The 19,935-nt window shown below is 47.4% G+C and overlaps 1 protein-coding gene across 6 annotated transcripts in view; it reads left to right on the top strand.

The window, feature by feature from the left end:
• The window catches only part of LZTS3 (leucine zipper tumor suppressor family member 3), a 71,196-nt gene that overhangs the window by 17,465 nt on the left and 33,796 nt on the right, over window positions 1-19,935 (top strand). For 4 of the 6 annotated variants that reach the window (XM_073342960.2, XM_073342954.2, XM_073342959.2 and 1 more), the window contains exon 1: window positions 1,351-1,930. The exons of the other annotated variants lie outside the window; for them this stretch is intronic. The gene's annotated coding sequence lies outside the window, so the exon portion shown is untranslated. Of the gene's footprint in view, window positions 1-1,350; window positions 1,931-19,935 lie in introns of those variants that run through there. 6 annotated transcript variants of the gene reach the window in all.

The following is a 19,935-nucleotide window of genomic DNA, read 5'->3' as shown; positions in this document are numbered from 1 at the left end:
CTTCGTGGGGTCCCTTCGAGCCCTACATTTCTATGATTCTATGATCAGTGTTTCTGTCATTGCAAATGGTCATACAGTGAAGCTGCTGTTTTCCATCTATTTTGTGTTCTTTCAGAGATGGTCTCTCTCTTCTCTCTCCATCTTTGACCATCTCGAGGGGTTCCAGAAGAGAACCCTGTGTTTTAAACTTTCTTAGCCAGTTGCAATCAAAGATGGCCAGTTTGAAGAAGGGAATTTGTTTGTTTGGGGGTTGTGTGTCTGTGTGTGTGTGTGTTGTTTTTGTTATTTTGCTTAAAGGGTTGCCCAGTCACTTCCAGCTAAAACAAACCTCCTTGTGATTGGTGAAGGAAATCCCAGCACTTTGAAAGTTGTCACCCGTTTGCACATTCTCTATGCATGCCTAAAGGAAGAGCTATCACTAGCCCTACATTTGCCCATAAACTGAGCAAATGGTCAATATAGCAAGTGGTCAATATAAATGAGGATAAGTTCCCATTTTTATTTGAACTCTTTTTTCCCCCTCCCCCAGTTGTTCATAACTTTCTCAAAATTCCTTTTTGGGTTGAATTATTCTACACTTAGTCAATGCCCAAAGGGTGGGATTTTTTCTAGGTAATAAGTGTGAGCTAAATCGACGGAGCTGTTTTCAGTTATTTGAGTATGAGGAAAATATATTATTCCTCAAATGTCAGACTGGGGTTTAATTTGTAGATTGTAATGAGACTTTTTTTTCTTTAATGAAGTCACACAGAAGATAAAATTAGGCAGTTTTAAAGTTATGTATCTTTAGGCTGCTTCAAAATCAGAACTTACAGAAGGTGCCTGCAAACTTTAGTAGGTGCTCGAGTTTGAAAATTGGGGCCCATTAAGATTAGAAAGCTCGTCTGATGATTTTAAGTACCTCAATTAATTATCTTTTTAAGCATAACTGAAAATTTTCTGCCAAATTAAGTAATGGTACTTTTACACTATCCATTAATGAGTGACCAAAATTATTTCAGCCATCTTTCTTCCTTTCTGGTGGGTCTGCCACTGGAGTATATATGCAGTGTTGTAGCCCTGTTGGTCCCAGGATGTTAGAGAGACATCTTTTATTGGACCAGCTGGAGTATATGGTAACATTGAGAGGGGGAGGGGGAGAAGGGGAGTGGCTCATATGTGGGCGATAGATTATGTGGGTTTGGGGCCGGTTTTCTGAACGTGGAGTGAGTTTAGGTTGCCTGATTTTCCGGGGCTGTGTGTGAGCACGTAAAATCAAGCCCCTGTAAGGGGTCTCAGGTTGAGTCCCCCCAGAAATAGGCACTCGGAATCACTCTGTAAAATCTTGGCATTAACTCCTGAGTGGGGCATGGCGTAATTCCACACTGATATTTTTTTTTCCAAAGCTTGCATCTTGCAAGGAAAGAGTTAATGAAATTTAAGTGCTTGGCGGGAGCCGTTCCCTGGTATTAGCCAATCAGAGGGGCCAGAGGTTCAGCTCTGTGCCTGTGCTAAGGTAACAGGTGATTTGTTGTTTACAACATGTAGTTTTGTCGAGTCCCCTCAGGCACCGAGGGCAGGGGTTGGGAGAGCATGGAAGGAAAAACCTCTTGATCGTGGAGGTACACGTGCAGCTAGCTTACTTCTGCTGAAAACATTTTCTGCTTTAGTCTCTTAAAGGAAGCTCTGGGTAAGGTGTCACTATGGCACTCCTTTGTTAGAGAGCACGCTTCCCAGGAAGAGTGGAAACAGCAGAGAGCAGCCAGCCAGGACAAGGAGTGCAATGCCTTGCCGTCCTGTGTGCACAAGGGAAGAGCATCTATCAGTCAACTCAGTGGATTATGTTAACCAGGAGCAGCCTTGCCACACTGTGATGGACAGAGAGGAAATACATACCCCAGGTTTACGGCTGTTCTGACCATTTGTGTGGTGAAGGAGTTGGAAAGATTGGGTATGGTATTGTTTTCATTTCCTGCCTAATGATGAAAGGTCTAGAAAACATGACCTGTGAGGGAAGATTGAAAAATCTGGGTTTGTTTAGTCTGGAAAAGAGAAGACTGAGAGGGGACATGGTAACAGTTTTCAAGTACATAAAAGGTTCTTACAAGGAGGAGGGAGAAAAATTGTTCTCCTTAACCGTTGAGGATAGGATAAGAAGCAATAGGCTTAATTTGCAGCAAGGGAGGTTTAGGTTGGACATTAGGAAAAACTTCCTGTCAGGGTGGTTCAGCACTGGAATAACTTGCCTAGGGAGGTGGTGGAATCTCATCATTGGAGATTTTTAAGAGCAGGTTGGACAGACACCTGTCAGGGATGGTCTAGATCAGCGCTTCTCAAGCTATCTGATGTGGGGGACTGGAATTTTTTTTTTTCCAGTGTGCGCGCAGACCGGCAGCCGATGGCTCGTGGACCAGCACCGGTCCGCGGACCACCACTTTGAGTAGCACTGCTCTAGATAATCCTTAGTCCTGCCATGAGTGCAGGGGACTGGACTAGATAACCTCTTGAGGTCCCTTCCAGTTCTATGATTCTAAACAGCAGCCACTTTTCACTCCAGGGGTGGCTGCTTTTTGAGACATGGGTGTAGGGTTGTGTGTATGTATTTATACCGCACTGAACTGGGTATTGTGGGGGTGCACCACTGCCCTCTACTGGAGAGAATCAAAACTGCTCTACTGTGTGCCATAGGGCCCGTGCAGCTTGTGGAGTTTTAGCATAAGTGGTAGGGGACTGGGGTGGTGGAATAGTAGGGTCTGACTTTGGAGCTGTTGCAGTGAAGTTTTGAGTATGTGGAGCACACAGCTGTCTGATATGACACTGCTGCATGTAGGGAGCGAAGGAGTTGCAAGTTTGTAACTGAGAATGTACCCTATGCTTTGTAAAGTCCTTTGGGAGCCTTCAGCTTGAAAGGTGTTGTATGAGGCTTAGATAATAGTCACGTTCCTGTGTCATGCCTTTTATTTGCAGTGTTTGTGCCATTCTTACTGACAGTAGAAATGCAAACTATTCAGGCAACCCCAATACAAACCATAAGGTCTAATATGTATGGCAGCAGGATTTTTAAGCAACGTAGGAACTGGCTTATTCTCCAGCCAGGCCGCTCCCAGCCAGGGCGGGGTGGAAGGGAAATGAATAACGAGAATATTTCCATTGGTAGTGGTGTGTTGCGGGGCTGTAGGTTGGAGCTGTATCACTGCCCTTGAAATTCCTCATGCCCAGTTAATTATAAGCCGAGGCTGGATTCACAATACTGAGTGGTTAAAACCTTGGCGAGGGAGGTGGAGGTGGCGGCGGCTTGATCTGAAAAAGGGCATGGTTTGTAAACACACCTTGAATTTTTTTCTTTCTCTACCCGTGAGACTGTTGGGGAGGCTGGAGTGAGAGGTGGTCACCTTAGCTTGCTGGCGCCAGAGACATCAGCCAGCTGGCTCTGGGTGCACGTCCCACTGTGGAACAGGAGATGAGACTGGTGGCTCTGATCCTCAGTGGAGCTACACCAATTCACATCCACTGAGCATCTGGCCCGTGCACTCCCAATGCTTTTCACAACTCGCTCATTTAATAGACTCCTCACTGCATTCCAAAGGGATCATTTATAACAGGGTTCTCAACCAGGGGTACGCGTACCCCTGGGGGTACGCAGAGGTCTTCCAAGTGGTACATCAGCTCATCTAGATATTTGCCTACGTTTACAACAGACTACATAAAAGCACTAGTGAGTCAGTACAAACTAAAATGTCATATAATTACTTGTTTATACTGCTCTATATACTATACACTGAAATGAGCATACAATATTAATATTCCAATTGATTTATTTTATAATTATATGGTAAAAAGTCAGAAATTTTTCAGTACTAGTGTGCTGCGACACTTTTGTATTTTTATGTCTGATTTTGTGAGCAAGTAGTTTTTCAGTGAGGTGAAATTTGCGGGTACGCAAGACAAATCAGACTCCTGAAAGGGGTACAGTAGTCTGGAAATGTTGAGAGCCACTGATTTAGAATATAAGAACAGCTATACTGGGTCAGTGGTCTGTCTGGCCCAGTGCCAGATGCTTCAGGGAAAACGAAGAGAATGGGACAATTAGCAAGTGATCCATCCCGTGCCGTCCAGTTCCAGCTTCTGGCAGTCAGAGGTTTAGGGACACCCAGAGCCTGGGGCAATGCAGAAACCATGCTCAAATAAATTGGTTAGTCTCTAAGGTGCCACAAGTACTCCTTTTCTTTTTGCGAATACAAACTAACACGGCTGCTACTCTGAAACATGTGTGATTGTAGAACAAACCCCTTCCAGGCCACTCGGTGCCTTAACAAAACAACACTAAGGTGCTAGGCAGCCCATAGCTCCTGGGTGTGACTTGCGTGGACATCCAGTGAGCCACACTTCTCTAACTGAGGGCAGAATCAGGCCTGTTAATTAACCATAACTGGGCAACGTGCCTGAGTAAATCCCTAAGAGGGTGGAAATCTCCATGCAAACATAGGGCCTAATCCTGGAAGGTACTGACCCCTTCAATTCTCGTTGTGGAGTGGAAGGTGCTCAGCACCTTGCAGGATTAGGTCATTTGAACGCAGGGAGGTGTCCACATCAAAATCACAGTTCCGGACTCCCCTGAACTTCAGGAAAAATTGGATCCAAATCCAGATACAAACGCTGCAGTTCTGGAACCAAGAAATCAAACCTTGAACGTAGCCCTGACATGTGCCACTAATGTGCTTCTGCATAAAACAAGGGAGAGGGAATTCCACTGCTGAGGGCTCTGGATGTAAAGGATCCTGTTATGTTCATGGTCTCTCTTTGCTCACTGTGCCCAAGCTTGTAGCATCAGCTCGCTACCTGGCACTTCTTTGGGGAAGAGCTCATAAGTCTCTCTTAGCCCATAGCTGGGAAGCGGAGTCCACCAAATGGTGTTGCCTCAATGATACCAATAGAAGCTGAGCATAGAATCATAGAATATCAGGGTTAGCAGGGTCCTCAGGAGGTCATCTAGTCCAACCCCCTGCTCAAAGCAGGACCAGTTCCCAACTAAATCATCCCAGCCAGGGCTTTGTCTAGCCTGATCTTAAAAACCTCTAAGGAAGAAGATTCCACCGCCTCCCTAGGTAACACATTCTAGTGCTTCACCACCCTCCTAGTGAAAAAGTTTTTCCTAATATCCAACCTAAACCTCCCCCTCTGCAACTTGAGACCATTGCTCCTTGTTCTGTCATCTGCTACCACTGAGAACAGTCTAGATCCGTCCTCTTTGGAACCCCCATTCAGGTAGTTGAAAGCAGCTATCAAATCCCCCCTCATTCTTCTCTTCCGCAGACTAAAGCATAGAGGGATCTAGGGTGGTACGTGGCTCGCTGGTAATATGGCCAGTTGGCTGCCCCCTCTCACTCCCTGTGTGTTGGAGGCTTTGAGCTAGAATCTCCCCTGCGTCTCTGGGTGGCCCCCAGGAGCAGGGGTAGTAGTTACAGCTACCTGCTCACGGCATCGCCTGGGTGTAAGTTAGAGCAGCGAGGGGCTGCCCTACTTACACCACTGGGCAAGGGGCCTTATGGATGCTATTCCAGTGGAGGAGCTGCACGTCCTATGCTGCGGGGTGAGGGTGGTCAGCTCTGCCAGCTTCATACCAGCAGAGAGCAGGCGTGGTGGAAGCTCCCTAAAAGTGTGTGTGGGGGGGTCCACTGGTGCCTGAACTGTGGCCCCACCCCCTCTTCCCTTGAGGCCCTGCCCCATACCACCTCTTTCCCAAGATCTTGCCCCCTTCTTGCTCCTCTCTGCCTGCTTCCCTCCCCCGCCTCCCTCCCCCCCCGGTCACTCGCCCTTATCGCTGGTAAAAAGCGATTAGGCCTTGGCCCCCGGACTCCCCCCCATTCCGATGCCCTTGGCAGAGAGTCTCCCTTTGCCAGGGGAAATCTCTGCTGGCTGTCTGCAGCCACAGCCCAGCTCCCTTGTGGTACCTGCTGGGTACAAAGGGGCTGGATCATAACGGAGAATCTGGCCTTTAGTCTTCTCTAACCTGTCCCTCAGCACTGGAACTTTTATTCCATTTACATGGGTCTGACTTGTGCCAAGAACATTCCATGGTAACTCTTCGAGCCCCCAAGGATTCAGTACTGCTTAGTACTTACGTGGTGCTTTTCCTCTGGAACTCTCAAAGGGCTGTACCAAGGTCAGCACCAAGCAGTATCCGTGTTTCTCAGATGGGGGAAACTGAGGCACAAGCAGGTCAAGGGACTTGCCTAAGGTCACACAGGGATTTTGTGGCAGAGCTCAGAAGGGAACTCAAGTCTCTTAACTCTGTCTTCCCATTGGTCCACCCTGCCCCTCTCTTCCCACTCTCTGTTCGCACCTGGCTCAGTATGCAAATAAGCTTGCAATATTCAAATAGCCGGAGTGGGAGCCAGGTATCAGTTACCTTCATCTGAAAGGAACGTCTCCAAGGTATGTCACCTTCAGCTGACCTGCCCTACGCTCGGTCTACACTAGAAAACTAGGTTGGCATAACTACGCCGCTCAGGGGTGTAAAAATCCACATCCCTGAGTTGTGGCATAGTTAAGTCGACCTAAGTCCCCATGTAGACAATGCTAGGTCCACAGAAGAATTCATCCATCACCCTAGCTACCATCTTTCGGGGAGGTGGATTAGCTACACTGATGGAAGAACCCCTCCCATAGGCATAGGTAGTGTTTACACTGAAGCACCATGGTTCGCACTGGCCTGGTCAGCCACTCACGTGTTCACAGAAACCAAACCAACCGGTGTTGTGCTGGCCATCTTTGAACCCGAAGGACAAACAACATAGCTGTGCCACCGTAGCATTTTAAGTGTAGACAAGCTCTTAACTCCAAGACCTTAAGAACCTATTTTTTCAGTCTAGTTACAGAACTCTTTATATGGTACCCATATGTACATGTCACAATGGTTATGCTGGCCAGTGGGTTACTGGCTCTCAGCAGAGACCTCACATCTACCCTTTGATGACTTGTTATGCAGACATCTGACCTAGGGGTTCCCTGTAAAACCCTATGTACCCCCCGTGCTCTCTACCAGTTGGCACCAAGGGTCCCTGAGTCTACAGGTGCCAACTTTCTAAAGTGCCAGGGGGTGCTTGACCCCTGGCTCTGCCCCAGGCCCTGCCCCCACTCCACCCTTTCCCCCAAGGCCCCACCCCTGCTCCACCTGACCCTGCCTCTTCCCGCCCCCATTCCACCCCACCACGCCCCTTCCTGCCCAGTTCCACCCCCTCCGCCCCGAGAGCCTCCTGAATGCTGCGAAACAGCTGATCGAGGTGGGCAGGAGAGATGGGGAACGGCCGATTTGTCAGGCGCTCCAGTGGGCAGAAGGCACTGGGAGCTGATGGGGGGGCTGCCGGTGGGTGCTCAGCACCCACCATTTTTCCCCTGTGGGTGCTCCGGGGCACCCCATTGTACGAACACAGAATAGCAGACAGGTACACTGAGATTCTGGCCCCTCCCCCTCCATTGCCATATATTTCACAAAACCAGCTTGAAGAGTGATGATCTTCTTGAAAAGAAAGGCCAAGACCCCACCCTCTTTGCCAACAGAACCAGGAGATATTGGCAACCCTCATGAAGGAGAAAGGAAGGGCTCTGGACTGGGCTAACTAAGGGAAATTTAATGTCCAGTGATCTACGGGAGGTCAGACTAGAAAGATGATCTAATGGTCCCTTCTGACCTTAAACTCTAGGCGCTCCCTGTAAACATCCACAAGGTCACTTCACTGTTTTCCTTCAGATCCCTCCTTAAAACTTCCTTTCCTGTGGTGCCTTCAAGAAACTTGACAACGGTTAGGCTGCTGGTGTGCAGAGAGCACTGCCCGTCACGGTGACCGGAATTGTCTCATTGTTTCCTTGTAATTGCCCCCATCTGTCTGTACCCATCTCTTGTCTTCTACTTAGATCAGAAGCTCTTTTGGGCAGGGGCCATCCGTTCTTTTGTTCTGTGTTTGTACAGCACCTCACACAGTGGAGCCCTGGGCCATGACTAGAGCTCCCAGCCACTATGATAACACTAATAATAATAAATAGTAATGCATCTATGAAGATTAGCCTCTCCAGAAACTAAGCCCTGGAGGAATCAGACTGTACCTGGAAGCTTCTGCAAGATCTATCTTACATTTTTTATTATGGGCTGTGGGCCAGGTTTACAAAGCGCCAGATTCTGACAGTCCTAAGAGCATTGTGCAGCATTTTACTCTGCAACTAATCCCACGGCATCCTAAAGCAGGGTGTTACTCAAGAGAAGATGTAGGACCAGATAATCCCCTTGATCCACTGCAGAGCTCCTGCTGATAGCAGGATGGGGCTTACACAGAGATCAAGGGTAGCATGCGTTCCTTGTGTAGTCACCGTGGGCTTTCCAAAAGCTCGCCCCATTGGCTTAACTGTGTTCTCACTGACTCCAGTGGGACTTCACTTTTGCAAACCACGCCCAATACTTTTAGGGCTTGCTAGTCTTTGTCCCTCGCTAGTCTTTCATAGAATCATAGAATATCAGGGTTGGAAGGGACCTCAGGAGGTCATCTAGTCCAACCCCTTGCTCAAAGCAGGACCAATCCCCAATTAAATCATCCCAGCCAGGGCTTTGTCAAGCCTGACCTTAAAAACTTCTAAGGAAGGAGATTCTACCACCTCCCTAGGTAACGCATTCCAGTGTTTCACCACCCTCCTAGTGAAAAAGTTTTTCCTAATATCCAACCTAAACCTCCCCCACTGCAACTTGAGACCATTACTCCTTGTCCTGTCCTCTTCTACCACTGAGAATAGTCTAGAACCATTCTCTCTGGAACCACCTCTCAGGTAGTTGAAAGCAGCTATCAAATCCCCCCTCATTCTTCTCTTCTGCAGACTAAACAATCCCAGTTCCCTCAGCCTTTCCTCATAAGTCATGTGTTCCAGACCCCTAACCATTTTTGTTGCCCTTCGCTGGACTCTCTCCAATTTATCCACATCCTTTGTGTAGTGTGGGACCCAAAACTGGACACAGTACTCCAGATGAGGCCTCACCAATGTCGAATAGAGGGGAACGATCACGTCCCTCGATCCGCTGGCAGTGCCCCTACTTATACATCCCAAAATGCCATTGGCCTTCTTGGCAACAAGGGCACACTGCTGACTCATATCCAGCTTCTTGTCCACTGTCACCCCTAGGTCCTTTTCTGCAGAACTGCTGCCTAGCCATTCGGTCCCTAGTCTGTAGCTGTGCATTGGGTTCTTCCGTCCTAAGTGCAGGACCCTGCACTTATCCTTATTGAACCTCATCAGATTTCTTTTGGCCCAATCCTCCAATTTGTCTAGGTCCCTCTGAATCCTATCCCTGCCCTCCAGCGTATCTACCACTCCTCCCAGTTTAGTATCATCCGCAAATTTGCTGAGAGTGCAATCCACACCATCCTCCAGATCATTTATGAAGATATTGAACAAAACCGGCCCCAGGACCGACCCTGGAGCACTTGACACCGGCTGCCAACTAGACATGGAGCCATTGATCGCTACCCGTTGAGCCCGACAATCTAGCCACCTTATAGTGCATTCATCCAGCCCATACTTCTTTAACTTGATGAGAAGTAAGCATGTGTCTCCTATCTCTGTTACCCTCCTTCATTCCCTCTGATCATCTTACACCCCACTTTATCTTCGGTTGGATTGTAAGTTCTTCAGGGCAGCAGGAACTCACCTTACCTGATCACTCTCAGTACAGTGTGTATGGTTTGTTTGTTTCATGTTCTCTATGTATATAAATCTCCCCACTGTCTTTTCCACTACATGCATCCGATGAAGTGAGCTGTAGAGAGGGAAGCCGGTGATCAATGTCTCTGAAAATCAAGCCATTGCTGCTGGGAAATGATACCTCCTAACCCCTGTTCCATGCGTCTCTGGCTCTTTCTGCCATGATAGAACCTTTAACCTTCTAACCTACCTGGCTGATCACTGTTCTCCGGTAATGGACAGGACACACAGGGTAGTATAAAATCACCTTTTTAATTGTATTAATGACAGCTATTTTTTGCTCATGTACATGGCTGTGTTTTTTTCCCATGCTGAGTAAATTGAAGGTTGTTTCATTACTACTTGGTCATTTGCCAGCCAGCAAATGCCTTGTCTACACTAGGGACAATAAACAACCTGGAAGGCTTGTAGAATGCTTTGTGCCTATGCACTAAAATGCCCCAAGAGGTCTAACAGTTGGGTAGCACAGCCAGCCTTCCAACGGGTTTAATACCTGGTTAAAGCTTCACCAGTTCATTCTGAACCAGTTTAGTCCCAGTGTGGATGCTAACAAGCTGAAACAGTACAGCTAGTCCTCCTGTTACTGGCCTGGCACCATCTCCCAGAATACGCTTCTGCTGGGAGCCGAGGCGGGCGTTATGGGATAGGTACCCAGAGGGCACTGCAGTTAAAATGGTTTGGGGGCGGTTCAGCATGGCTAGTGGGTGTTCACTGAGCCGTTTGTTCTTAAATGGGTTCGGTTACAGCTCGTTCACTTCTCTAGGGTGGATCTGGCCAAAATGGAGGCTTAGCATGTCCAGAGTCTCCTGGACAAAGGCTCTAGATGTATGTCTATGCTGCAGTGAAACACCCGCAGCTGACCCATGTCAGCTGACTCAGGCTCGGGCTAGGGGCTGTTTAATTGTGGTGTACACGTTCAGGTTCGGTCTGGAGCACAGGCTCTAGGACCCTCCCCTTTCATGTGTACACCACAGCCCCGTAACCCGAGTCCCTTGAGCCCAAGTGTGCAGTGTGAGACACACCCTAGTTGTTATTTAAGAACCATCCAGGAGGGAACCGTGCAGATTAAAGACTATTTTCTTCGCAAAATGATCCCTTGGCATCTCCAAGTGGAAAGCAGCAGCACCAGTCTGTAAGAGAGAGATTCCAAACCTGAAAAGCACGGGGGATGTGTGTGTGTGTGTGTATTTTTCTCCCCGCAGGTAGGAGAGAACTGACTGGGCCCTGGGACTCTGTTCGTTAGCACGCTTTCATTCCTCGGCCAGTTTTGGGTCGCTTGGCTGAAGTTGTTTCAAGTTGTGACGGAGGAGGAGGACGTTCGGGAGATGTGGGGTTCAGACTCAAAGTGAGCTGTGCTGACTCTGTCTTGTGTTGCTGGTTTCTAATCAGCTGTGGCCAGCACTTCGGGGCTGCAGACCCAGACAAAAGAAACGTTTTTGAATTGATTCGTGTTGCTGGGAGGGGTGCTTTCAGCACTATCTTGCCAAAGCTGTTGCTCCCAGATTACAATCAAAGCCTCACCCCCAGTGGACATGGTGGCTCTGAAGGGCAAACTGGAATGTTTGTTTTAAAATAAATGCAACTGGACTAGATCCTGCCAGATGCTCAGTCACAATCATTAGCAGCCTTTCAGCCCCACACCTACCCCTTTCCCATCTTCTCGTTCTCCAACACCACTTCTCTGCAGTCCCTTTACTGCTCTGCTCATGCATGCTGGTGACCCATGAGGGAAGTCCTATCTCTCTGGCTATGGAAAAAAGCAAGTCTGTCCTCACTGGAGATCACTTGCCGTGTTGTTTTTATTTTTTGTTTCACTTTCTCATTTCTACCACACAAGGAAATAATGTCTCCATTAGTCACACTTTAGATTAAAGTGCCAAGGGTTGCCATCTCATGGTTTGACAGCAAATCTCTTATCTTTCTGCTGGGCCGAAGGATCACGTAAATTGGAAAGAATCTCAGCTTGCAATTAAAAAAAAAGAAAATAGGTTTCCAGGTCCTGTGGTTGTGGGGAAAAGTCAGAAAACATGAAACTTAAAAGCTCAGACACCAGCAAGCAAATACAAACACCACCAAGTTGTTAGTTCGAAGCCAATCTTACAATTTGGAAGGGGCCTAATGCATGATTTTTAAGTTTTGAAAATCATGACAGGTGTGGAGAAAGTCAATAAGGATGTGTTATTTACTCCTTCTCATAACACAAGAACAAAGGGTCACCAAATGAAATTAAAAGGAGGAGTTGTGGCACCTTAGAGACTAACAAATTTATTTGAGCATAAGCTTTCATGAGTGAGGTGCCACAAGTCCTCCTTTTCTTTTTGCGGATACAGACTAACACGGCTGCTACTCTGAAACCTGTCAAATGAAATTAATAAGCAGCAGGTTTAAAACAAACAAAGGAAGTATTTCTTCACACAACACACAGTCAACCTGTGGAACTCTTTGCCAGAGGATGTTGTGAAGGCCCAAGGGTTCAAAAAAGAACTAGATAAATTCAAGGAGGATAGGTCCATCAATGGTTATTAGCCAGTATGAGCAGGGATGGTGTCCCTAGCCTCCGTTTGTGAGAAGCTGGGAATGGGCAACAGGGGAAGGATCACTTGTTGATTACCTGTTCTCTTCATTCCCTCTGGGGCACCTGGCATTAGCCACTGTCAGAAGACAGGATACTGGGCTAGATGGACCATTGGTCTGACCCAATATGGCTGTTGCCTCGCTCCCAATATGTGGGAGCGAGGCACGAGAAACTCAGCTTCCCGATGGCTGCAGCTTCCTGCTTTCTGAGTGGGCGGAAATGATCCCACTTTTTCCACAGGGCCCACCCTGCATCCCGACAGATTGGGCATGGAGGGAACAGAGCAGGGATCTGATCCACCCTGCGTCACCAGATAACACTTAGGGCTAAGTATCTGAATGGGGGAGGGGTCAGACGCCATTTTTGGCCCTTTTCCTCCCTTGGTTTCAGGGACAGCAGGAGCCACTAAGCAATGTACCCTAACCCTAAACTCTAAAAGTCAAGCGGGGATAATGGCTGTTGACTGGATCTTTCTCTCCTTCCCTCGCTGCCTGATAGGGATCTGTGACTGGGCAGGCCTTTGTGTGTTATATTAAATTTTTTAAAAGGGTGAATTGATCCCCCCTGTGTAACTCCACAGACTTCATGGCGTTGCTTTGGATTTACACTGGTGTAAATGAGATGGGAATCGGGCCCATCGACCACACTCAATACATAACCACCCGCCAGGGCTCAATTCTAATCTCACTCGGGTGGCTTCATTGGGGCTGCTCCTTATTGACCAGTGCACCAAACTCCGATCAGAATAGGGGTGGATGCGTGCTGGCAATTGGTTTACCGCTCTTTAGCAGCACTGAGACCAGGGGCCAGTTCCCCAGCCCCATTGTAGCTGCCGTGAAGCAGAGCTTTGAGCTCATTGCAAGATCCCTTGTGATACAGGCTGATTTAAAACATTGCCAATTTCTGCTTGTTTCTTGAAGTTCTTTAAAATAAAACCCTGGCACAAAATTAAGTTACTGGGTAAGATTATTTCTTTAGACTCTCCACAGGGCAGATCTTCCCCTGGTGCAAACTGGTGCAGCTCCACTGTCTTCAGGGAGAGCAAAGGATGTGTCCCAAGGACTGTGCAGATGCTGCATCCGTCCAGTTGCTGTTGGCACAGAGCAGGATCTCCCTGACATGACATAGGCTATCACCGCTCTTCACCTGGCACACAGTAGACTGTAGATGGGCTTTGCTATAACGCCTGTCTTAGTCCCAGTCATTCCTGCAATGCTCCCGTGAAGAGTTTCCCTCTCCTTAAACATTCAGGAGACTTTTGTAATTAAATGCCCAGCGGGCATAGGCCACATGACCAGAAGGGCTATTCTTACTGCAAGGTCAAACGCGTTTACCCCTGTAAGATTTTGATAGCCAGCTTTCACAACTCAGTCTTCTGGTGCTGCTATCCTTTTTCTTTTATTAAAGCAGTTGAAGGCCGGCGCAGGAAATCAATGAGCTGTTTGCTGGATTACTTGACCTTCCTTAAGAATGTGTAACATAAGCAGCTGGTTCTAAAACTGTCTGCGTGAGTCTTGGCTTCAGTGTTTAAAAATGAGTCTAGCACATTGGGGCTGACGGGATATTTTCTCGGTGCTGTAATGGCTTGAGCCAAAGCCCACAGAAGTTGTTGAGAACCTTTCCATTGTCTTCAGTGGGTGTCGGAATGGGCCCTGGTCTGGAAATGTTGGTGAACAGCCCGGGAAAGTCTCCACAATTCAGTTGGCTAGTGTGATACTTTTTTTTTTTTTTAAATGTGTCCAGCTCTGTTGACCAAAAGCCAGAACTTGCAGCCCTTCTGGGAGGAAGGGCTGTATCATTAGTTATAATTTGGGTGACAGGCATGCCTAGAGGCCTCACTGTGTTAGGTGCTGTACGTATATCCTAGTGAGAAAAAGTCCCTGCCCTGATGAACTCACAATTTAAATAGACAAGGCACAAAGGGGTGGGAGGAGACACTGAGTCACACAGAGTGAAGTGACTTGCTCAAGATCATACAACAGGCCAGCAGGAGAACTGGGAACAGTACACACGTCTCCTGATTCCCAGTCCAATGCTGCGTCGTCTGGACGACGCTGTTGTAGAATTAGGTCCTCGGTACAAACTAGGAATGTTCTGTGCGAGTGTGCACAGTTCATACAGTACTGGCCCATGCAATAAGGCAGTGCCACGTTTGTATTCAGCAGGCGTAACTGACATTAGTCATCGTCGTGAGATTGTGACCATGCCCTGTGATATCATTTTCCTACTTGCTCCCTGGGGTGAGCGTTCTCACTGGCAGGACCTCAGCTAGGAAACTCCTTCCTAGAGCCTTACCCTAGTTGCATTCAGAACAAAGTGTGAGACCTGATGAGAGCTTAGCTATTCAGTAGAGTCTGAATAAGGACCTTACTATTGATTGGTTAGTTGTTTGTCAAGTGCTTGGAACACACAAAGACCCCAGAAGTGCTGAGGCATGTCTGAGTCTTACATTTATATAGGGCTGTCATCCAGACAAATCCCAAAGCATCTTAAGATATGTCTGTGTTGCAGCTTGAAACATGCCTCCCAGCCTGGACAGAAAGACTCACGCTAGCTTTGCTCAAGTTAGCGCGCTAAAAATAACAGTGTGAACGCAGTGGCTCGGGCGAACCGCCTGGATACAAGCTCGGGTGGCTAGTCTGAGCCATCCACTCGTGCTGCAGTGTTCCCGCTACTGTATTTTAGTAGCTTGATAGCTTGAGCAAAACTGGTGAGAGTCTTGTCTACCCAGGTTGGGAGGCACCCTCCCCGCTGCAGGTTAGCCATACTTTACAATTGCCAGTAAAGGTTTGGATCTCCCAGTGTGGCCACCTCTAGGGTGGAACATGGCAGCTGTTGAACAGCACACTGCAACACTAAACAACAGTTAAGGACAAGAAAGAAAGAAGCAAGTAAAATCAATAGAAATTTTATCGGGACTGTAGAGAGACAGAATGTAAATAGCCAAGCTGGTGTTTAGCAAGGAGAATGAAGTTAATACCCCTACTTTTGCCAAACATGCTGTGGATCTTTGATGAGTACAGAGTGGCCTCGACCTTGGTTTTATGTTTCCACATCCTCCTGAGGCACTGGTCTGAGTATCTCTTCCAAGGGAAGAGCTTCACCTGCTGAATGAGCAACACCATCAATAAGTGCTTTAGGACTTATGCTGTTAGGTTCAGTTTGATTGTTAAACTGTTGCTCTTGTCTCATAATAATAATACCTAGCTCTTGTCTAGCACTTTTCATCAGTAAATCTCAAAGCTCCTCACAAAAGAGGTCAGTGTTGTTATCCCATTTTGTAGATGGGGGAACTGAGGCACAATGGGGGAACGTGATTTACCCAAGACTACCAAGCAGGTCAGTGGTAGAGCCAGGAATCGAATGACTGGGTTTTCTAAGTCCCAATCCAGTGCTCTATCTGCTAGGCTGCACTGCCTCCCCAAGACAGGGTAAGAAATGGGATTATCTGAAGATGTGGGCTATCCGGAGTAGCTGTCGTGTGGGCTTTGAGCGACTGAGCTAGCACACAGATAGTTACTTGCGCAGGAGAACACCATCCCCGGCCTCTCCAACTTTAGCCTCAGTCTCAGCCTTCTACTGGATGTGGTCCTGTACAAGTAATGAACTTACCAGCCAAGTACAAGCCCTTGCAGTTCCACGCCTTCCCCTGATCAGGAAATCCCCAGCAGTCAACGGTTAGGACAGAACAGGCTGGGTGATTGTAAAGCATCTTCAACCCAAGGGATGCATAGCAGGATGATCGAAGGGCACATGAGGAAAAACTGAGTGCATGCCCTTGAAACAAGTTGATCTGCTCTCTCAGTTCTAGCACAGAAGAGAAAATTGAACTGACTTTCGTCTTACGTGTTTTCTTAAGTGAAGGTGATGCTTTCCCCATTTCTAGGCAGGAGCAGCTGGAAAAGAGTCATGGGAGGCTTCCATTTAAAAAACAACAGCAACAACAAAACCTAGCTCTCATGGTTGCAAAGTTGGCCCTCTGTATGTGAGCGCAGCGTAAATTTATGCAGTGCTGTCTGCCTGAGTCTGCAGGCTGACAGCGCCCATGCTGCCACTGCTGCCAATCAGAACCGTGTGGTCAGCTATGAAACTGGCAAGAATCAGGTCAAGTGTTGCTGGTTGGGAATGCTTGGAGCAGCAGGAGGGGTAGAATCTGGATAATACACTTGTGACTTCTCTGCTTGGGAGGAATGCAGCCATCCAGAATCAATCTGATAAAAACCTTTACACCCCAGCCTGCCATCACGTAGCCCCCATAGGATTTGTGTGTGTGTTTTGCACAGCACGATGGACTCTTGTATGATTAAATAGTTGTCAGGAACACTTTCCAATCCAGGCAAAAGTGCACTAGTGCCCCGTTACCCTTCCTCCTTCCCCTACTCCCTCTGTTCTCCCCTCCTGCTTCCTGGGTGGCCTGAGAAAGGAGCATGGATGTGGGGCTGCCCTTCCTGTGAGTGGCTTGTGGGAGCTGGAAGGGAAAACAGTTGAGTGGGAGGATTTATTTTATTCACCAGGAGAGTACATGTGAGCAAGATTGTCTCCTAAGGGAGCTGTGACCTGTCCACAGAGTGTTTGTTATGATGGTATGGAAAGCATTGTCATGATGGCCTCCTCCAGCTGCTTTCTTCTGAAAGGAGGCTGAAAAAACTAGCACTGTTTACCTGAGAGAGAGTGATGAAGGCATTAAAAAGTAACGATTGGTCTCAAGAAGATGGATCGACCTCTGCTATTTGTCCTTCCTCTTAATACAAGAACAAAGGCACATTCAATGAAACTGAAAGGGGGCAAGTTTGCAAATTGAGTAAACGGAATATTTTATATACAATGAATGGCTGGCCTCATTGCCCCAAGACATTGGTGAGGCAAAGAGCTTAGCAGGAGTGAGAAGCTTGTCGTCTGCCTAGAGCAGCAGATTTCTGTATCCACGGGGTCCCTGAGCCATCAGAGGTTGGGAGTAACCTTGTATCTTCAGGTCTTGTTTTGTTTCTTTTAAATAACTTTAAAATAAGGGAAGCATTGTGAGAAATCCATTTTCTGTGGAAAAAGGAGGGTAAACTGGCTAGCACATGTGGTTTGTATCACAGTCAGAATTTCAGAAAGTCGGAATTTCTCAGCTGTTTGACTTAGTCCGTATACTGTTAATGCTGAGTCTCCTTTAGCTTAGATGGTAGAGGCCTGTGCTCTTGAAATAAGAGGAGCTGAGTTCTATCCCTGCTGTCACCATGATGTTCAGCACTGACCATCGCGTGTCACACGGGCAACCGGGAAGTACAAGGAAACCAAGTAACAAACCCAAACGAGTACAAAATACTTGTGGAAGGACTCTGAATGCAGGGTCCAGAGTGATGTCATGATGTGAAAGGTTGAGTAATGGACCATTTTTTGCGAGAGGATACCAGACTGGATGGATCATTATTCAGCTCCAGGGTGGCATTCCTTAGGGCCGAGGTCATGTATTGCATTTGTGTGTAGCACCTTTCATCCTGAAGGGTTACAATACTCCCTACAGCTACACAGGAGTCAGTTCTGCCACTATGATGCTGCCCCTTCAGCCATGGGAGGTGCTAAACACTACCCAGCTGTGTAGGACAGAAAGTGAAAAATAACTTGCCCAGCTGAGACTTCAGGGGGAGCTTAGATGGGCAGAAAGTGCCGAAATAAGAATCTGGGGCTAACCTCCTCAGTCTAGCGAAAAGCTCCATGGGAACTATTCCTATGAGTGCTCAAGGCTTGCTCCTGTCTCCTGTAAAAAATAGTGGCTCTTCTACAAAGTGTTAAGTGGGTTCTGAAGTATCAGGGACAAATTCTCTTGTTTGAATGCAATTATCTAAACATGATACAAGAGGGGAAGAACCTTAGGACACAAGAAAGTTACTCCTAAGATGACAGTGGGGATTTTTAAGATTCACAGCTCACTTGTTACTACAGTAAATGGCAAAGAGTCTTTTGGGGTCACTACAAAACTCTCTCTAAATCACCCTTTTCCAAAGAGAGATTCACCCAGTCACTGCCCATCCAGAGATACCCAAGTTAATCAGTCAAGATGAGCCTGATTCAAGTCCGACTGGAGTCAGTATGGTTCGTTTCATTTGGAGTTGGATTGAATTCTTGGTCTGTTGAATATTTGTCTCTTGCTCCTGATTCCCCTTTTCCCCAGTTTTAATAATGAATCGGATCTGAAGCGTGGCTGGCCGTCAAAGGCCAGATTCAAAGGCCACTGAAGTCAACAAAAAGGCTCCTAGAGACATCAGTGGACTTTGCATCAGACCCCAGATGAGCACAATACTTACTTAGGTTGTAAGCTCTTTGGGGCAGGGACTACCTTTGTGGTATGTGTCCCTACAGTGCCTAGCACAATGGGGCCTTGTTCCCTGGTTGGTGACCTCCAGGCACAACCGCAATACACATAATAAGTCTGATTGATATACCTGGTTGGTGTTAGCCAATGAATTCAGATGTACCTGCTTACAGTTTGCTACCAATTGCCGTTAAACGGTTTCTTGTTGAACACTAACTGCAAGACGCTGCTTGGCTGTTCCAAACAGCACGTTAACGTCAGTAAGCCTTTTACATGAGCAGGTTCTCAGTTAGCTGCTGTTTGTGGAATCCCTCCCTCTTGCCTGCCTTTGCCCTGTGAAAGCCAAAGACCAAACAGCCATGACCTTTCTTGTTAGTTTGGAGAGCCTGCTAAATACAACTGGGCTGTGGGCTTTCAAAGAGCTCTGTTACAAAGGGCTTTTGCTCTGTTTTCCTTGGGATTCACTTTTGGAAATGGACATTGATGAAACAGGGTGCTGTTTTTTATTTGTCTCTCGGGGAAAGTATTGTAGCTGGATGGGTAGATTTGATTGTCAGCGCTGTGTATTGGAAAACCTTACTCGGGCTTCCGTCCTGAGTTCCTTGCACATCCAGAGCTTCTTCAGTGGGAGTTTCGGGTGTGCAGGAAATGAAGTCTCAATGCCCATGGAAGCTACTGGGAGCGATGGATGTACCAGGAATGCCATCTAGCTGTTGGTGGGGGAGAGCAGGAGCCTGAGGCTGACTGCAGGTGTGAGTGTAGTTGCAGGCAGGCTGAAAATACATCAGGGACAGCGTTTTGCCACTGGCTTCAATGGAGTCAGGCTTTCACCCAGAGTTTGTTTGCTTTAGACACAACAAATCCTGCATCATGGCAGAGGGTTAGACTAGATGACCCTTGCAGGTACCTTCTAACCCTGTGGTTCTGTGATGGCTTTTATAGGTTCTGTTGCCTTTCAGAACTTTCTGCCAACCTCAAAACCAGCCCTGCCAGGTTCAGGAGAGCAGTGAGTAGCAGGAGGGAGGGGATGTTTACCTCCTGTGGACTGCATTGGTGAGGCTGAGACTGGAATACTGTGTCCCATTTTGATGCCCACATAGCTTAAAAGGGATGTTGAAAAAATTGGAGATGGTGTAGAGAGAAGCCACAAAAATATTTGAGGGCTGGAGAAAATGCTTTACAGTGAGTGACTTAGAAAGCTCAATCTGTTGCGCTTGAAGATTGAGAGGTGACTTGATTACAGTGTATAAGTACCTTCAGGGGGAGAAATTACAGGTATTTTAGGGCTCTTTAATCTAGTCGAGAAAGGCACAACAAGAACGAGTGGCTGGAATCTGAA

Source organism: Lepidochelys kempii, chromosome 4 (assembly GCF_965140285.1).
Source record: "Lepidochelys kempii isolate rLepKem1 chromosome 4, rLepKem1.hap1, whole genome shotgun sequence".
Taxonomy (NCBI): Eukaryota; Metazoa; Chordata; order Testudines; family Cheloniidae; genus Lepidochelys; species Lepidochelys kempii.
Note: the sequence above shows the minus strand (reverse complement) of the source record. Positions and strands in the feature narration are given on the sequence as shown.